We start from the raw sequence: 6,569 nt of genomic DNA, 5'->3' as shown, positions 1-6,569 counted from the left end.
CAAACCCTTTCCAACCTTAAAGAATGTCGAGCACCCAGTCATTTGTTATTGCTTTTCATTATAAATACAGCGTTTTATTTGCAAAGAAAATTCAAAATAACATTCTACGAATAAAGTCTGATATGTTATTGACGATACTCGCTTGAATAAGCCGATGGAAATGGATACTTTAAGTGACTCTTAAAAATTCTTGTGACGAGTATCTTTTTCTAATGACAAACGTGTGAAACGTGAATTTTCAATACTCTTTAAGGTCATTTTTCTTCCATTCGCATTAGAATACAAAAAAGAATGTATGAAAATAGTACCTCGGTCTACATTACATCGGATGCATTTTATTCCAAAAATTCACGTCTTACAATCAAATTTCAACCGTGACGATGTAGCATTAATATGATGAAATATCGAAAAATATCTAAAAAGCTTGTTACAATAGCAGTCAAAATAGCACGCGATGTAAATAGAGGAAATTCTGAGAATTCTCGTATCTTGTTTTTCCTTATTTCGTTAAAAAAGGTAAAAAACTAAACATGTCTATGTTTCGGGCTGTACTCAAATCTTAAAATTCTTGAAATATCAATACACATAATAGTATCAAGCAAGTATGTTTTTTTCTTCATAGAAAAAAAGCGAGTAAAGGTAACATTAGACAAGAAGCAAACACTTCCGTCGAAAACACCTAACGAGTTGATCGTTTCTGTTTTTTTATTTTTCTATTTTTGTGTCAAATCTCTAGGAATGTAATAGAATATTTTTGGAATTATATACTGTAATTGATATCTAATGTACAGTACAACCGTCAAGCTTTCAGTTATAAAATTGCTAACTACAAATGACAAAGCACTTCTCTTGTTTTTACCTGTGAGGAATATGTCTGCGTAAGGAATCATCACCAAGTAGTCACTCTCGCAAATAAATATCAATGCACGGATTAAAACAGTTCACTTATAAAGAAAAAGGCCCTCTTGTATCCAATATGTATATTTTCGCTCTTACTTGATGTTATTCTCGTAACGATATTGTTTCCGAATGTTAGTGCGGTAGCTTAGTAGTGACTTTTCATTGAGGTATCAGGTTTCAAACTCAATAATTTATGCAAAAAAATTTTCAGACTTTCACCGGTTTTCTTCAGGTAGATTATCGATCTTGTTTATTGTTGCTTTGCCTTTCTCGGTTTTCTTCAGGCAAACTGTCAAAATCTATCTTTTTCTTCTTTTTTTTGCAATTCTTAATTGGCTGTGTTTCTATTATTTAGATGTGTCATAGCTTTGGCGCATGTTTAAATGCCATCTTCTCTAACATACTAAAATATCACTATTCTTCGATCAGCAATAAAATAAACAATAACTCTTGGCTTGACTTCGACCATGACATTCATATACCGCTTGACAACGATTCATTAAATGATGGCTTTTGCAATTATCTCATGAAATTATAGCTAATTTAAATGATTGAATGCAGAATGGTTAGTTTTTAATATGCACAAACTCTCCAGACGATTTCCTGATAACTGATAAATTGTCTTCTGTCATTCAAAATCCTTGAAGCCTTATCATTGGCCAGTTCTGAAATGGTTTCCAATTACACCACGTCTCCGTAAGGCACTGACCAAATGAAAAGTGTTGTGTTGGGCTTCCTGGTGCTTTAAGGGAATAGTATGCTTAGACGTAAACTAAATTAATTAAATAAATGCCTCCTTTTTGAGTCCCAAATATATTTATCTCATATTAATTTACCTTATAAAAATGTGAAAAGGCGCTTTCTATTCCACCTTTTCCTATATCCGTGTTGGGAGCCCTGTGTATGATTTTTTTGGCGGGAATTGACAACCAAATTCAAACCATGCCATATCGCTGGTTTTTGTGAATAAAAGAGTGGATCGTTAATCCTCGCTTCGTTACCTTTTTGGGCTTAGTGTATTATTTGGTGATCCATTTCATACTTTTTAATGAAAATCGATGACATAAAAGGTATGTGGGTCTGAAAACACAAAATGAACGCCAACTATTTGCATTTGGGGGGGGGGGGGGAGGGGGTGAATAGGGGTATGCAAATCCGCAGATATTTCTTACATCCGCATGGTTTGACAGATAAACAATAGAATCTATTGAAATTCATTTAAAATCCGAAATTCGACCGTCAAAGCAGTCAAAATCCGCGCCCAAATTGTCAACAATCAGTGATCCGCCTCACTTCCAAAATCCGCCAATCCGCTGAAATAATCATCGAAATTCGTCATCCGTGAGCATTTCGGGGCCGAATCCGCGAAGCTATTCACCCCCTCGCCCTGCAATGGACAAACCTTTTGATTTTACAGTGGCGGATCTAGGATTTAGAAATGGGGGGTGGCTTTTTTGACAGGCTGTCTCGATTTTTTTTTTCAGATTTTAAGAAATATATATTTCATGTTACAAAAATCTTCTACAAAATTTCGATAATACATTTATTTTCCCTGTTTGTAAAAATCACGTTACTTATTGAAGTTTTGAATTAGTAAAGAACCAAAAGCATAACAGCTCCTCTTACTACGGACTTTACAGGAGGAACACTTAGAAAAGGGGATAACGCCATCCGCCATGGTTGCGCTGCAATAAAACGCCTACAGACCTCCATTCTGTCGATCGACACTACGTATCCTATCGTGCAACCCAGCAAATTTTGCAAAAATCTTCCAGTTTGCGCTTTCTATTTTCGGGTGCAAGTGCATCAATCACAACACAATCTTCAAGCAATTCTGCCTGCGAGTTGTAAAAAAAAACTTGAGAAGCTCATGGTAAGAACTTAACATATTGCGTGCTATATTGCAGGCGTCACAAACGACTATATTCAGTGAATATGCCCGCGGTAGTTGGTTAAAATCTCATATTTTACCAAGGATTCTTGTATCCCTGATGCTAAAGCGCATGTTGATAAGTTCCTCGCAGCTTCAGTTTGCTTATCCACTCTACTATGTGCATGAATTTTCCGGTTGCGCTCCGTGTAGCGTGGTAGGGGGGAGGGCTCTCTATTAAAGTAGACGATAGGGTGATCGCCCTATTTTTTAGGGCATTCAATTCAACCAACTGCTATAACATTCTTACGCTTTTGCTATACATTAGGGGGTTACACCGGTTTCACAGATATTAAAGCTTAGGATTAGAAATTGCTTTGACCACACCCAATGTGCTATCTTTTAGGGTTAAAAAATGTTGTTGAAATGTACTTTTCTGTACCGCCAGTCAGGACATTCTGATTCAAAATGCATGCCTTGTTTCGCCTAGTGCAGTGGCCTGGCTTTCTGTCACGACTATGTCTGGTTTTTGTTCAGAATGATCGCGATACATCCAATCCGGCTATAACAATTTGCAACGATTTATCTTTTTATGTTTAAACGTTTTTTTTTTTCGCTTAAAAGGGGTTCGACATGTCACTCCCGTCACCACCCCTGGATCCGTCATTTTTTATAAAAAAAAAATCGAAGAGTACTTACTTCTTATATCGAGATTGATCGGATAAAGTACGAAGTGTTGTGCATCATAAGCGTTTATGCACCGTGCTATAATTGATTCGACAATTGAAGTTGACAAAAGTCTTGCAATTGTAGATAAAAGCTCGTTTCTTCCGTTTTCTTGTTTGGGAAAGAATCTACTTTCTTTTCGAGGTAGGAATAATGCCTTTCTAAATAATGATAAGAATTAATCTTAAAAAATTAATCTTAATCTATGCAATAAAACTACGGCTATTCGAATTCTTTTTCAGATTTGATTTTCCGCGCGCTCGAAGGTTTGTTTACACATCTTCCGAAATTGTCTAGAATAAGATTTCTCCTCACGATGATATTTTTGGAGATAGACTTATTACTGTATACTTTCAGGGTCTTCTTGAGAGACACGGAGGTCTGAAGGTCATTAGTCCTTTTTGCTGCGGGAAATAAATTAATGTTTTTGTGCTTCTGTGAAATCTTAAAAATGGCGTCTTTGCGAGTGTGATCCTCTTACCTGTATGATTGTATGGTTTCGGAGTTTTCTAGCTCAGCCGTTTTTCCGTGAAAGACGGAGCACAGGCCATCCCTTAGCGTATTATATATAGTATAGATTGCAGTAATCAGTGCTACACGCAACGTGTGTGACAAATACAGGCAGAGAAATTCGGGTACGAAAAGTTGAAGAGCTAGCAGAAAAAAATCAATAAACTAAGCTAGCAGAAAAGGGGCGTGATGACGACATTTTTTTTTTTAAAGAATGCACAATGGCCACTCACGTGCGTATATTTATATCAACCAATGGCAGTCGTTTTTCTAAATGGTCAAAAAGAGCCTGGTGAGCGCGCGGGAAACCTGTGGTATTATAAAAGCGTTAGGTCCTGGGCCTATTGTTTTAAATGGCGGCCTGCAAGTAAGTTAACACAAATTCCTTCAAGTTTACTTGGAAATTCTCGACGTAAGCATTTCTAGGACTAAAGAAAAAGGAAAATAATGATTAAAACGGATTTCCAAATATGGTATGTAATGTCCTAATAAAGAATTGACAAACCAAAATAGAAACAATAGTTTTCAAAACACGATCGATCGATATTGGTCGTTTTTTTTATTAAACTATGCGCTGAAATTTGAATTTTGAGATGCCATAACTTGTGAAAAGTGACGGACCCTGAGGGGTCAGGGATGATCTGTCTGGTGCAGCACCTTCGCAAATACCACCACAGGTATCCCAACAGCGTTCGCTGCATCAATTGTGCGCGACATGCCAGGCGGATGATCTTAAAAATCTATGAATAGTTTTAGCTTGTTCTACCGCAGATAGCATAAAATAATTCCTCTGAAGTCCATTTCAGAGAGGCTTATCTGGACTTTGGAAAATGGCCCATACAAATATTCTAAATAACGTTGAATTCGGATATCATTTTATCGTAGCCCGCCGTGCTTTATGGGTAGTGTGTAAATGGGTGAAAACTGAAAGCAAGTGACATGGATTTTACAAACTTTGAAGTCTGGAATTGTTACGCTTATTTGCTTATGTGATAGCCATGAAGCACTGCGGGTAACGATAGATGGATTCTCCGAGCGCTGTACAGGACCCGAAATGATCCCGGGACCCGAAACGATCCCCAAGAGTCCCCAAAATGAACCCAAGGAATTACAGTTAATGGACAACTAAAGGAATGTGTAAGGATTGGCGTTCAGTTTTAAAAACATATGAAACATTTAGCTTTGTTTGTGTTATTAAAAGGAAATTTACATTAACTAAAACTATAGTATTAAGAATTTAATATACGACTGCGGGGGAATACAGTGGTTGAGTCGGAAATTGGGGTCAACTAACAATTCTTTGTGATAGTAATTTGGAGAACCCGGCGTGGATAAATCATTTTTACATAACAAGCCATAAAAGAAAGTCTTTACAGATAGGACATGCTGCTTTATATAGGAAGCGAAATGTTTTAAAGTTATTTTTTGGCATGTTTGTTTTCGGTGAATGAAAGACCTATCATATCATGAGATCATGCCGGGGTGTACGCACGACTACATGAGGAAATTCAAAACTCACATAATATTGCTTTCAACAAAAGCCACATCCTCTTTTAATATTTTGCATCGGTAGTAGAAGGGTTTTTCGAGTGTATTACTCAGTGTGCTTTTGTCATTCCATCTTCTCGGCCAAACCGGCTGCCTATGTGTCGGTAAATAATATTCGCTCCTGTGAACAAGGATTTCGTGGTGAAATACATGTTTGGTTGTCGAATGAATATTAATTTTTAGGGGTTATGTTTACCGGAAATGAGATTTATAGTGTCAGAGTCATGTGTCTGATTCGCAAAATGTTTAGCCTGCTTGCAGGCGGTACTCGGTTATCATCGCGGAAAATCGGTTATCATCGCGGAAAACCCTCTCCGTTTGATGATCGGGCGCCATATTGTATTCTAAGCCGCACGGTTCCGATGATCGAACGGAGAGGGTTTTCCGCGATGATAACACCGAGTACCGCCTGCAAGCAGGCTACAAAATGTTTAGAGTGTGATGGAAGGTCAAAAGTTTGGTTGATCTGAGCAAAGCTGTGCTATGTTTATATATGCTGTATTTCTTTCAGTAGCAATAAAAGTTGTAGATTTGTTTTAGACTCTGTTTATGGGTTTAACGCCGGGCAATGTAATAAATAGAAGTATATTTTTAAGTCACGTTGTTTTGAAATAGAGTCGCTGTAAACCCTTATTTATGCTTTAAGAATTGCGAGTATTTCTTCTGCTTTCCCTTTGTCCATTACCGCAATTCCTTGGGGTTGATTTCGGGGACTCCTCGGTGTCGTTTCGGGTCCGAGGATCAGTTGGGGTACTTTTGGGGATCATTTCGGGTCCTGGGATCTTTTTTGAAATAGGCGTATACAGGGAATGTCCACTTGTTAGAGGTAACTTGCGATTTATGACACACTAATTGTCAGTTCACAAACAGTATGGAATTTGTTCGATCCTGATTTATCACACGATGTTGAAACTGCAGTCAAAAACATTGTCAGTTTTTTTGGGAGAAAAACAGAGTCAGTCCGACCATACAATCTTATGGATCTTTTAGATTAGCACTTGGGCTGAAGATTTTT

The sequence above is a fragment of the Nematostella vectensis genome, chromosome 13 (assembly GCF_932526225.1).
Source record: "Nematostella vectensis chromosome 13, jaNemVect1.1, whole genome shotgun sequence".
Classification (NCBI taxonomy): Eukaryota; Metazoa; Cnidaria; class Anthozoa; order Actiniaria; family Edwardsiidae; genus Nematostella; species Nematostella vectensis.
The sequence above is the reverse complement of the archived record's forward strand: the minus strand, read 5'-3'. Positions refer to the sequence as shown.